At 42.3% G+C, this 14,744-nt stretch overlaps 1 protein-coding gene across 1 annotated transcript in view; it reads right to left on the reverse strand.

Annotated features, from left to right (window-relative positions):
• The window catches only part of LOC101862247, a gene marked incomplete in the record, with an annotated part of 51,534 nt that extends 37,794 nt beyond the window's left edge, over positions 1–13,740 (reverse strand). The window contains 1 exon segment of the mRNA XM_013091475.2: positions 13,508–13,740.
• Between the last annotated feature and the right edge of the window lie 1,004 nt (positions 13,741–14,744).

The following is a 14,744-nucleotide window of genomic DNA, read 5'->3' on the forward strand; positions in this document are numbered from 1 at the left end:
TCTCCCATCCGATCTCAACCCAACCCCTTCCCCTTCGCCCCCAAACATTGAGAAACTTACGAAGGTTCTGCTTAGCCATCGTTTCGAGAATGATTTTACGGTTGGTGTTGTTAATTCTCTGCCAGCTTGCTCAAACATGCACGCACGACGTGCACACGTACACACACACACACACACACACACACACACACACACACACACACATACACACATACACACACACACAAAGCACACGTATACGTAAGCCCGCAAACACACTACATAAAACAGCGTGCTTGCGTATGATGTGTACCAATCACCCATGCCCATGGTGCAAACTGAGAAAGCAAATTTCATGTTACGAATACTCGAAGAAAGCATGCACTAAAATCCTGCACGCCAAGAACGGATCAACACTACATAAGATTACGAACAATAATAATAAGGGGTGAGAGCACTCTGCTGGTTTTCTCACAAGTGTCGGATCATAGGTGTGAAAGGAAATTCATTGACCTGATCTTCGAAGTCAACAACTGACGCGACTTCCAATAAAAGTACAAAAAAGGACGTTATTTTATGCAAAGTGCTACCGGCAGACCTTGAAAATCCAAACAAAGCTAGGATATTCCGTAGGTCGTACAGCCAGATTCATTTGCAAATCATATTTTTTACGGCCTAGGGCTTTTAATGCCCGCCCCAGCGCGATTTGGCAAAGTGATTTTAGCCCTTTTGAATTCGAGAGATACGAAGCGTAAACGGACGCCTCAGAGCTATAAGAAGACGGGAAGGGTCGAGCAAGTTAAAAACATTTACATACATCACAGGAAGCAAGGCGGAACGAAATTCACAGGTTCAGCGGTTGAGCCGTGTACTGGAGTTTTCGGTAAGTCAGCATTGCTGAGGCCATATTTGGAATATAACAGTGATTAAAATTGTAACGTCTTATGCAACCATTGACATAATTTATATAATTAGGAGGCGGGTTATTTCGACCTTGCCTGTCGATCAGGACTAACCTGGCGGACAGACGGAGATGGGTTTGTTTGTTTTGTTTTTGTAAAGTGTTTTACGGCGCTCGCAACTGCATAAGGTCGTATGAGCGCGCGGGACACACCTAATATTTTCAGTTGGTAGGAAATTTTGAATTTTGCCCGGGTGGCGGCCGAAGCCTACTCTTATCGATTTTAGACCACCAAGGGATCTTTAACGTGCACAAATTGCACACGGGCCCTCCGAGAGTTTTCGCCCTTGTCCGAGAAGGCTAGGTGTAGATCTTTCCTTCCAGAAGATCAGGGGTGTGGCAGAAAGACAGCAGTAAGGAGGAGCCAAGGAGTAGCAGTAGAAAGGCTGCAGAAAGAGTCAGGAGCCCAGAGGAGGGGGCAAAGGAGGTGAGGGGGTGGGGGAAGAAAGTGGAAATGAAAGCAGACAACAGAACATTGCTAGAGAGCAGGAAAGGAGGTAAAAGGAGACAATTTTAGGGAAGAAAATTTTTCGGTCCCCACCCGGATTCGAACCCGGGACCTTTGAATGAGAGGCCAACACCTTAACCTCTAGGCCACGAGAGCCCCCCTGGGTTTGTTTGAGTAAGGGGAAGCACATCGACACAATAATGGTCGTTTAGTTCTGGGATAAAGTAAGACAGATAGATAGAAATAACAGATGGAAAGTAAAGAAGGACCTACCAGTAGCATCCTCCAACCACCCGCCTTACGGAGAAACTCCATCAAAACTTCCGGAGTGGGAAACGGAACTCGAATCTTCTGCGCGCAACAGCAAAGAGTCTTACGATTACGCCCAAGACGTCGGTATATTTAACTGAATAGATACAGAATAGTAACATGGTGTTACAGGGAATATAATGGTATAATTTATATGGATAGAATCCATCACAAAAGTGCCACTCCCTAAAACACTATGAGCTTTTATTATTATCAATTCATGGAAGTGGAGAACATTTAGCTAGCAAGGTCATTTTGCTTCTTGGATAAAACTAGATTTAATTTAAATACTCTCACAAGTTGGACAATTTCCGTTCGGAATCTCAGAAATGACCCGTTGAACTCGGGTATCACCACCATCGGGATTCGAGTTTTAACAATCGAAAGTGGACTGGTGGTGCAGTATGTGTGCTTCATGTACCTCAAATTGTAATAAAACAATTTTCCTGTATGTTTTTTTTTTGTTTTTGTTTTTTTGAGAAACGATAAACACAACTATACGATAGGAGTCACTTTTGGCTGAGGGGAAAAAAAGCAAACGAAACAGACGGAAAGAACACAGGAAGGGGGGGGGGGAGAGAAAAGGACACCCCCCCCCTAAAATAACCCAACAACCAAACGAGCTTGCATGACAACCTCCGGCCACTCACTTACAGCCGTCGACCTTTTGGGTTGTTAAATTACAGTCAAGTCGGAAGGATTACCAGCTGACACCTGACCTTCAAACGACACCACGGCCAGCTGATGGAAACTTGAGTTATACAAATATCTTTTTGTAACGACGAAGAAAGGACAACACAACATGGCACGAAAGCCCCCCCCCCCCCCCCCAAAAAAAAAACAAAAAAAAAAAAAAAAACCCCCCCCCAAACCAAACAAAAAAAAAAAAGGAACCAAAAAAGAAACCCCCCCAGAGAGAGAGAGAGAGAGAGAGAGAGAGAGAGAGAGAGAGAGAGAGAGAGAGAGAGTTTGTTTTAGTAGAGGTATTATGTCACTCGCAACTGCATAAGGTCATATGAGCGCCAGAAGAATAGAGGTGTTACAAGAGAGTAACAAACATAAAAAAGAAGAAGGGGAGATAAGGACGATAGATGTTTGATAGGAAAGAAGAAGCAAACCACATCAGAGCACCCGCTAACCACCCATTCTTAGATTCTGTATGAGGCACAAAACACAAAACGGCAAACAACATTAATAATGAGTATATATTAAAGATGCTTCACCATACACACGCACGCACACACATACACACACACACACACACACACACACACACACACACACACACACACACACACACACACACACACACACACACACAAGGGTGCACACACACAAGCGTGCACACACACAAGCGTGCTCACACACAAACGTACACACACACACACACACACAAACGTGCACACACACGCGCGTGAACGCTCATACACAGACAGACGGCCACAAAAACATAAAAATTTATAAAAACAATTGTAAAAAAAAATGATATAAAAAGAATACATAAAATAAAACACGCAAATTTAAATACAATAAAATAAACTTTGCACGTTGGATTCCATAATTTCTTTCTGCATGCAAGCGCCACTTTTCAACAGTGGCTTCAGAAAAAAAAAGACCAGCAACAACTCCACATTATTTCGTTGCCATGTCCAGTCCTTACGACATAATTGGGTCATTTCAGAAGTGCAGCACAACTTTGACTCACAAGGGAGATTATCACGTCTGGAGAGAACCTCTAGATCTAGTAGAAAACAAGGCACAAAACAGAAAAAAACCCTCACACAACAGGAAGGAGAAACCCACAGCCGACATTTTAAATAAAATTATTGATGATTTGGGGGGGGGGGGGGGGGGCAGTGCAGTCATCTGCACGACAATCCAACTGAAATGAAATGGGTTATTAGCTCTTTGATCTCACTTAGCTGAAGTCGAATATTCAAATTAATATCCGACCACGTTGGTAGAGAAAAACCTCCCGGAGGAAATCAGGTTTATTGACAAACTACTTGAGACATGAAGGGACAGCGCTAAACCTGTCTATTCAGGACAGAAAATGTACTTTTAGAGCGCATAACTCCACTTCTATTCCCTTGTACAGCAACAACAAGTTTTTTCAAAAGTTTTAGTAAGAGTTTTACGGCACTTGCAAACACATTAACGTCATATAAGTGTCGAAAATTAGAGGTGTTACAAGAGAGTAACATACACAAAAAAGAAGGAGGAGAGATCAGGACGACAGACGTTGGGTAGGAAAGAAGGAGCAAACCACACCTGAGCACTCACCAATCACCCACACAACAAGTTTGATTTTAAAAAAGTTATAGTAAGGGTTTTAAGACACTTGCTACACTATTAGGTCATATACGCGCTTAAGATTAGAGGTGTGACTATACTTCTAGAGATTAACATACAAAGAAAAGGTAGGAAGATAGATGTTTGATATTATAAATAGGAAATAAAGAGCCAACCATACCAGAGCACCCGCAAATCGCGAACAGCAACACCATCACCTCCACTAACAAACTAACCAACCACACAAACAACAACAAACACAGATGCAAACAATGACAACAACAACAAACAAACCACACAAACAACAACAAACACAAACGCAAACAACAACAACAAACAAACCACACAAACAACAACAAACAAACCACACAAACAACAACAAACAAACATGCAAACAACAACAACAACAACAAACAAACCACACAAACAACTACAAACACAAATGCAAACAATGACAACAACAACAAACAAGCCACACAAACACAAAGTTAACCTGATCAAACTTACGGCAGAAGAACAACAGGAAGTTGTTCACGTCCTTCCTCGAGGGCCAAGACCGGTCAATTAAAATGTCGAGAGTCGCGACCCTGGAAAGATTTAATCACAAATATGGGGCCTTCCCAGGAATTTGCACAAAACTTTACAACGCTGTGGCCAAGGCAGAGGCTCAGGTTGATTGAGTTAACAATTCTATTGATCGAGGACGGACAAAGAGGGTTGTCATGCCCAACTGGGCCTGAGTTGAGCAAAGATTCTTTTTATAGTCTTAGTTTGAGGTCGAACCACTTTCAACAGAAAGTTTTTTTTAGATCACACTCTCTCCCCCCCTCCCCCATTTTTTGGGATCAAAAGGGAGTTTATAGAGGGTGGGGGAGAGGGGACACATTCTACACAGAGCGCAAAACAATAAAAAAAAAAAAAAAAAAGAAGACAAAAACACTCAAAGAGAGAGGGAAATAATATGCGTCACGACGCTGTGGAAACAGGCGCTCGTAAATTTTTGGGCACGTTGAGTTTTTGGTGTCATCTTAAAGCTTGTTCATGTGTCTATCTTTCAATGAAAATATAATACTTATTTATCTGAAGAAAAAAAAAAAGATATTCGCGATTGAAGGAGGCGGGGGTAGCCTGGTTTCAGAGTAGAAATAACGAAAAAAAATATTGCTGCCAAGTTTGATGACTTCGAAAGTTTGAGTGTCCTTGGAAACATCTTTTTTGTGCCTTTGATTAGCGATTTTCAGTAAAATCCACACAGAATGTGTTTTTAATGCATATATGGTGTTGAGATAGGAAAAGACAATTCGAAAAAGAATTGCCCAACAGCCAGAAAGATGCCGGTTACTTTGATTTCATTATTTCGACGAGCGCCAGATTTCACCACGGCTCCTCACGACATTATGACCTTCTCTTCTTCCGCGTTGGGCGCGGCGCTGTTAGCTCAGTTGGTATCATACTTGACTACGTTGTGGGCGAACGTAGTGTGTTTTGAATAAAGAGAAGCACATCGATAGAATAACGGGCATATAGTGCAGGGGAGAAGCCAAACAGATAGACAGCAAACAGGGAGACCGAAACAACCGAGGAAAAAATTAAGTGGGACCTACCAGTCACGCCCTCCGACAACCAGCTGACCGTAGTTTGAATTTGCAACAGCAAAATTTTTAAAACATTAATCGAAAGTTCTGATTCGAATAGCTCTCCAACCACTTCGCTGTCCCGTGTAAGAGATGGTTGTAAAATGGGCGCCAGTCATGAGTTAAAAGTTGCTTCTCATGTATTTAATACGGAGGCAAACACACACACACACACCCACACACACAAACACGCACACACACATAAAAACACACACATACACACACAAACACCATACACATACACAGACACACACAGGCGACACACACACACAGAGGACACACACACACGCACGAACATACATACAGTTTTTTATCTGCCCATTTCATCGTCCACACGAGCCAGACTACGTATCGATCTTTCCAAATGTGTTGTTGCTATCTCCACAAAACTTGCCCACCTGGTGGTTTTCCCAAGCCAAGGAGAAGCACGTCAATCCATTGACATCTACACAACACGACACAATAGTATCCTTCTATAAATTATTATTACGAGGTGACAGTTCCCAACCAAGTCATACTAGACACATTACTCCCCCCCCCCTACACACACACACATACATAAATACACTGAAAAAAATGGACACACACACAAACGCTCCAAAACGGATCTGGTGGGCGGTTGGCGGACGCTTTAGTGTGGTTTACTCCTTCTTACCGACCAACTAGACATCTATCGTCCTTATTTCTCCTCCCTTTTTTGTATGTTAATCTCCAGAGCTAGTACCTCTTTACTATTTTTGCACTTATATTACCAGTTGCAAGTGATGTAAAAATATTACTAAAAAAGATTTTAAAAGATGATGAGGGTGATAGAAAGACCGAAGAGAAATTGAAGTAACAGACTGCAGACCACAACGGGGAGTCCATCAACATCCTCTACATCAAACGGATAAGAAAATGTAACAAGTATCTTCGGGGCTTTGTAACTACCCACTGTCAGCCTCCTTATTTGTAGACATTTACTGCATCTGTCCATCTGTTTTTTTCCCATTGTCAAAGCGAGCAAGCTGGAGCAGTACATCGACACAATAGCAGTCTTTTAGTGATGGGGAAAAGCAAGATAGACAGGTAGAAACAACTGAAGGAAAGAAAAGAAGAAGAACCTACCAGAGTCAACTACCCCCCGGCCCCCCACCATTTCTAGCCGTGTGTGGCGTTGTAGTTAGATACAATTTACGACTGCTCAGTTAGATTCCAGTTTTTTAAAAACGTTTTTGAAAGAGTATTACGGCACATGCAACACAAATAAGTCACACATATGCTGAAAACTAAAGGTTTTAGTACTTGAGAGTAACATACAAAGAAAAGAAGGCGGTGAGATAAGAACAATAGATATTTGACAAAACATGAAGGCGCAAACAACACCAGAGAACCCGCCAACTCAGTCTGAGGTTAGTACGCATTCTAGCAGAAACATTATAAGGCAATCGCAACATGGGGCAGATGAAGAAGAAACAGACAGCACCGTAACGCCTATCAGTCCACCACGATTTGAGTCATTGTTTTCTGAGAAAAGCAAAATATCCAGAACATTTCGACAGGAAGAGATAAGGGTAAGGCAATAACGGGGACGCGCTGTTACCTTAGTTGGAATCACGGTGGACTGCGGAACGGTTGACCCTGGTTTGAGTCCTCAAGAATGGCATTTTGAACTTGAGTCTTTTTTTTAGGGGGGGGGGGGGGGGGTTCTTTTTACACCGTTGTCATAACCCAACGCGTTTTTACCTGATATAATCGCGTTCACACCTTTGCTCCTGGGGGGGCTCTCAACTCTTTGGCAAGTCTTTGGCTCGATCTTATCGGAAACCGGTGTTACACCAGGAGGCCCCGCTTTTTAAACCAATTTGCAATGTTGGAAAGGGCGTTAAACCCATACAATGACCAAAAAGGCAAAGAACTAACAAGCGCCCCCTCTTGAAGACTGTAAATTATGTTTTACGTACAACATCGACACTATGTATGTCATTAAGGAGTCAGGCTGCTTCAGTGTTATGCATGCCAGGGCCAAACTAGACTGAAAGAAAAACAGCATCCAAGCAGACAGACAGAGATTATCGATGATCATAGCTCCTTGCGTGGGATTCAAATTCAAGTCATCCGTGTACCATGGAAAAGAGTCTAAACAATTTCACCACAGAAAAAATGAATCAATGGAGCTCTGAAATTTAACGTAAAAGAAATAAGCTTCAAAGAACGTCCACCACCCACCCGTTCACCTACCTTGTTTAGTTTTAGTAAGAGTTTTATGGCACTTGCAACACAAAAGGTCATATAAGTGCCAAACATTAGAGGTGTTACAAGAGAGTAACAAACACAAAACAGAAGGAGAGATAAGGACAATAGATTTTCATTGGGAAAAAAGGAGCAAACCATACCAGAGCACCCGCCCACAACTCGTTCACCTACCTTGAGTTTTGAGTTTAAGTAAACAGAAGCACAAGGCACAATAACGGCACACACAATACAGTGCAAGGATGAAACAAGACAAATAAACATAAAATAAGGAGGAAAAGACAAGAAGTAGAACTTATAAGACGTGGCGATATCCAACCACATGCAGTTCACCAACTTGTCCATTTAACTCAGCCCACCCCGACATCATTATTATCAGTACCCGCTACGTACGAGAAGAGGTAGGTGAGACACAGAGCTCCAAGGTATACATATCACACACACACACACACACACACACACACACACACACACACACACACACACACAGAGAGAGAGAGAGAGATAGACACAGCAGGAGTACCCTGGATATGACTTGATAAAGATTTGAAGAGGCCCCACCCACCTCCGTCACGATAATGTGGAGCTACCCAGCAGAACTTTAGTCAAACAACCTTTATCTCCGCTTTATGTTTAAGTTAGAGATGTCATTTTGTTGATTAAAAAATGTTCAACAAAAGCATAAGCTTCTTTCTCTCTAATTGTCGAGAGCTCTGAAAAGAACAAGAACACGTAACGATAAGTTCATTAATCTGGACTGGGCGGGACTGTCATAAAACGGACAAGTTTTCGCGGTGTCGCAATTCGGTGCACTCTCGAGGATGATTTCTTACTTGGTAATCAAAGTTCCGTATAAATCTTTGCAATCGTTAAAGTTTCACACTTCTATCGACATAAATTTATTGGTTATTTTGGCGGCAGACTGTTTAAAAAAAAAAATCAACTACCTCCGACTTCTTGTGGATATACTGTGTCCTAGAAGGTCAGAGAACGGTAGTATAAGAACGTATAGGCTGTGTCCCACTAAGCCCGGATTGGCTGAGACAGACAAGATTGAAACAGCTCTACTCAGATTATGTGGACGAGCGTCTGTGGTGTAGCGGTTAGACGCTTTGCTGTTGCACGCAGAACATCCGAGTTCGATTCCCGAGTGGGGAAATTTTTTATCGAATGCACTCCCTCTCCGCTTGAATGTTTTATCCTTCTCAGCCCGGGTTGGCCCCGACAGGCAGGGTCGGAAAACTACCTCCTAAATGCTGTATTTTGCGTTGATGGGGGTGTAACGTCACCAACATTTAAAAAAAGTTAATTCTCACATTGAGTAGATGGGAGGGTGAATCATTTAAAGCAAGCCATGCTTGACGCACATTCATGCGGACTAGGAACGTCTTGTTGAAATTGGACATTACTTTAGTAACTTTTATCATCGGATTGGCTTGAAAGGGTGCGTTGACCGAACCAATAACATTATGCTACGTTAGAATTACAAAGTTTTGTCTGACATGTTTGACCGTTTTGAGTGACTACGACCGTAAGGTAGGAAACCATGTTTTATCTGCTCTATCACAATCGTACGATTTTTCAGAGTCGTCATAAAGATATTCAAAGAATTGCATTAGAAAAAAGCTTAACATGTTGTGAAACTCAAAATATTAAGCGTGAAATTTCTCAAAGCTAGGTACTGAACAGACAGAACTTTGCAATTCTTAGGTAGCAAAATTAGTAGTAGAACTCTTTAGTAGTTGAACCCCCTCCGAGTAGTCCTAGCCCCCCGCCCCCCCCCTCCCCAACATAAACAACATAAAGTCAACTCTGCTCTAATGATCACCTTTAAAAGGCAATTACCTGTACAAACGGCCACTTCCCATTTACTCCCGTGTGTATTTTTAGTTGTTGGTACATTATAATGACATCGTGTAAGACACCTACGCTGTCTAAGACAACTACTTTTCATCTCGAGAGTGATGGTCGTCTTACACAGTTTCGACTGTTTATCCAAAAAGACTGTTCATGAAGGGATAGCTTCAACGGAAAGAGAGAGAGAGAGAGAGAGAGAGAGAGAGAGAGAGAGAGAGAGAGAGAGAGAGAGAGAGAGAGAGAGAGAGAGAGGGGGGGGGGGGACTTCTTTTACTAGCATATTCATGAACGAGACTAAAATGGAGAACTTCTCGTCATTCTTAAACACACACACACATAAATAAACAAACACACACACACAAACAAACAAACAAACACACACACACACACGCGTGATCTCTGACCCCACATTCTAACGCTTACATGTGATCCCTGAATCGTCTATCTAACCTTAACTGACATAGGGAATTAATGAAGTCAGGCTTGGAGATTATCATGATAACTTTTTTAGCGCTATCACTGCCAAACACGAGGGAAAAGAGACACGGTTTGTTTGTTTGATCGCGAGTTTGGTTTTGTTAAGAGGAAGAGGAGCACATTGACACGATAACGACCATTCAATCTAGCGAACAATCACGAAAGTTTTTTAAACAATATATTCCACAGTTTAGTTCTAACAAGAGTTTTATGGCACCTGCAACACAAATCTAGAAAAGTTGAAAGACATGGAATAACATCAAGAGGCTGGCATGGGGCAGACAAAGGTGGAAAGGCGGCCTATACCCTGACCCGGGCTGAGAACGGCAGTGACGATGATGAACACAACTCCAAGTAATAAAAATGCCGAAGGTTAGAAGTGTCTCTAGTCACTAAAGAGTAGCATACTACGAAAAGAAGGAGTAGAGGTAATGATAAGAGATATTTGAACCGAAAGAAGGAGCAAACCACACCAGGGCACCCGTCAATCACTCATGGGGGATATTGTTTGTTTTGTTTAGTAGAGGTTTTACGGCGCTCGCAACTGCATAAGGTGATATGAGCGTCAGAAGATAAGAGGTGTTACAAGAGAGTAACAAAAATTAAAAAAGAAGGAGGGGAGATAAGGACGATAGATTTTTGATAGGAAAGAAGAAGCAAACCACACCAGAGCACCCGCCAACTACCCACATGGGGGGATATGGAGTTGTTGCAAGACCAAATAAATCACAGAAGACGTGTGTAAATAAAAACCATAAAACGATAGCTTAAAGAAGAGACTTAAAACCATAAAACGATGGCTTAAAGAAGAGACTTAAAACCATAAAACGATGACTTAAAGAAGAGACTTACTACAATTCAATAACAATTTCGATTTTAATCTTCTGATTCCCTTGCTTTCGGAATAAAAATTGTGTCAGCCTGTTCTGAGAGCAACGACAGCCAACGACAAAATATACAACACTTCAGTAGATGTCGTTTGTCCAATTGCAGGGCTTACTCATACTAAAGTTAACAACTGATAAGAAAGAAATATAACGTATTATCAGACAGGCAAAGAGGAAGCTACAAAAATAAGCATGAATCACCATCCCTCCTCAACCACCCCACAACAACATGGTAAAGCAGAAAAACGAAAACACAAGCTTAGAAACATCGAAAACAAAACCACAATCAGGAAAGAGGAAAAAGGAAGTCCAGAAACCATCTGAGTGAAGAGATCAGACTGACATAACATCGCAATGTACTTTTTTTTCACTTCGCCCAGTCCTCTTCCTCGTTTTCCTCCTCCTCCGCCTCCTCCTTCTCCTTCATCTTCTTCTTCTTCTTCTTCTTCTTTTTCTTCTTCTTCTTCTTCTTCTTCTTCTTCTTCTTCTTCTTCTTCTTCTTCTTCTCAATCTCCTCCTCCTTCTCCTCCTCCTTTTCCTTCTTCTTCTTCTTTTCCTCCTCCTTCTTCTACTATTGCTCTAAACACACAATCAAAATCACAGATCTATGCACATCTGTGTATACAAATGTACTTTCTGTGCCCCGGCACAATATGGCGCACAGTGTGTTATTGATACCGCATTAAAGGAATGGCTAATCGATAAGAGCCGGTTAAGCTATATCAGTGGCCCATCGCGCACAAGTGCATTTCCATTGATTTAGACGAGCTCCACCCGATCTCAAAAGTGGGCGCATTTCTTTCTGTAAGGCATTCGTATTCACATAAATTACTGCGTACTTCTTGTTCCTATTGGTGTGCTTGCAGCTGGTGCAGTTGTCACTGTTGCTGTAGTTGTAGTTGTTATTATTGTCTTTTTTTTTGGGGGGGGGGGGGGGTAAGTGTTTTACGGCGCTCGCAACTGCACAAGGTGATATTATTATAAGCGTGCAGACACATTTAGCATTTTCAGTTGGTAAGAAATTCTGAACTTGTTTTTGTAGTTTCAGTTGTTAATATATGTTATTGTTGTCGTTTTCGTTGTAGTTGTTATTGTTGTTTTCATTTTAGTTGCACTTATCATTATCGTTGTAACAGAAATGAAGGCACCAGTACACCTTTGTGTGGTGGTTCTGTATCAGAAGCAATCATTTTACTCTAAGGTCGAAATAAATTCTCATTTCTTTTCCTTTTGGGGCGGCCCATAACAATAACCTCTATCTAAGCGCAACCGCTCATACACAGGAACCAGGCTTCAAAGTGTCCAATGATATTTTAGGAGTTTATATTTTGTGGGACCATAGGCTCTACTCTAGGCTGTAAAATTTAGACAGTTGACCTGTTTGAGTAAAGAAACACATCGACACGATGACGCCCATTTAGTGTAAGGGAACACAACAGAAAAGTTAGCAGAAGCATTAGAAGCAAAGAAAGAAGACTACAAAAGGCAGAAGCAATACAAGGAAAGGATGAAGACTTCATAGGACCCACCAGCGGCATCCTCCACCCACTCGAGGCGAGCTGACCTGGACATGTGTTGGTCGCTTTTAAGGACAAGCAGGCTAACCCAGGTTTCGGGGGTTTCCAGAAATCTCGACCTACACCAAAAGTGGGCATTGCCCTACCTATAGGAGAAGTTCGGTTTCATTGGTGTGTATATTTGTTTCGTTATAGAAAAAACTCTCCTTGTCTTCTAAAGAAACTGAACACGAGGCAAAAACTTTACCTCCGATTTTCTCTAAACAGCATTTTTCGGGATAGCCCCCTTGTGCTTAAAAGCCACCAGTTATGCTGATTGATGACCGCCGTGCGAGATGCAGCACACAAACTGCACTTCAACGACAATGCACGTCAACCACTACGATGTCCCCCCACTCCCCCCGTGACCGAAACGACAGGAAAAACATGGCAAGGGACACGACGAAGCACGCCCCAATACACGGCCGAGTACATACAGCCTTCCTTGTCGCACTTGTGCGAGTGAAACCAAAGAGGTTTACAGTAACACTCAACACTTCCCCATTCACAATCCCACCATCCCGTCCCCTTATGCAACTTCATACGACTGCTTCTACCACAGAAGGAGACACACCCCCTAGTGAAAGCCAGGCATAGCTCTGGTTGGTGACACTACAGTTCGGTAACGGATATACTTCACCAGGAGCAAAATACGATAGCAGAAAACTTTAAAGAATTAGAAGGAACAGAGCACAACAAAACCGGTTATATGTAAACAAACTAAAAAAAACAACAACAACAAAAAACAAACAAACAAAACACAAACAAACAAACAAACAAACAAACAGCCATACAACCAGCCAACTAACCAACCAATCACCCCCCCCTCCAAAAAAAAAGAACTAAAACATTACGTACATACCCTTACATTCAATGAGGTCCCAAATTAACAGTGTCCCGACAACGATCAGAAATAAAACGTCCACAACTCGTCACAGGTAAGCTCTATATTTTGAAATGATTTTATGAGCAAAAAAAAGTCCTTGTCATCTTCGCCTCCGAGTTGAGTGTCAAGATGTGAACATCCAGGAACACTTACCACTATTACAGCTTGAATGACGAGCGTGATCTCAGCCACTTTGCTAAAGGTGTGACTCATGTATTAATATTACATTGTGTATTGCCTTTACACGCGAACAAGGAGAACATACGGTGTGTATCTCTCGGACTGAATTGCCTCTCAAGGCGTGAAAGGAAAAGTACAGTACAGGATTTCCCTATAAACGAATTCTTCCGCGGAAACCACTTCAAAACACATGTGACGTTCTATTCTCTTCTTCTCAACTAAGGCGGATCTCAACATTAAGTCCAAAAAAGGATGAAGTGGCCTAGCGAGGGAATTAATAATAGAGCAGGGGTGGAGATCATTGTCGTCGTATACATAATTTACTATCACTCACGATGAGATGAACAATTTCTGTTCTATTTCTGGTGTTGTTGAAGCAGCATGTTCTTTTCGCTATATATACACTGTATATAGGCTAGGTTATGTTGAAAGCTGTGTTTTCGCCTCCCCCTCCCCTCCAAAACCACTCCCAGGCAAACCGCAAGGCACAGGGTAAGTAATGTCGTATACTTATGTTTGAGTAAAAAGATGCATATCACTACAACAGCAGCCATTTTGTGCGGGGAAAAAGAAAAGCAGACAGACAGGAACAGTAAAAGGAAGGAAGAGGAGTAGGAGGACCAAGTAGTGGCGCCCTCCAACCACCTGTCTGTTTAGTCTGAACAACACGAAGCACACCGACACAAAAAGTGTCTTGTGATGTTAAGGAAAACAAGAAGGACGTACAAAATGGTGAAGTAATCGCAGATGCTCTATTCCCACTCTCGACACTATTTACATCATTTAGGAGGCGGACTCCTTCGATCCTGAATGTTGGGGCGAATCCTGGTTGAGAAGGATACAACATCTTTGAGAGGCGTCCTCCAACCACCGCGCCTATCAAGGCGAAAGCTATCTCGTATCATTCACAAAACGACTTCTCATCGATACACAGACATGACCGAAAAAAACAACAACAACAAACAAGCCTTTCCTCAGCCCAAGAAGAAGTAAGACAAATAGGGAGAGGAAAGCAGGGAAAAAACGGGGGGGGGGGGGGGGGGGGG

Source organism: Aplysia californica, unplaced genomic scaffold (genome assembly GCF_000002075.1).
Source record: "Aplysia californica isolate F4 #8 unplaced genomic scaffold, AplCal3.0 scaffold00037, whole genome shotgun sequence".
Taxonomy (NCBI): domain Eukaryota; kingdom Metazoa; phylum Mollusca; class Gastropoda; order Aplysiida; family Aplysiidae; genus Aplysia; species Aplysia californica.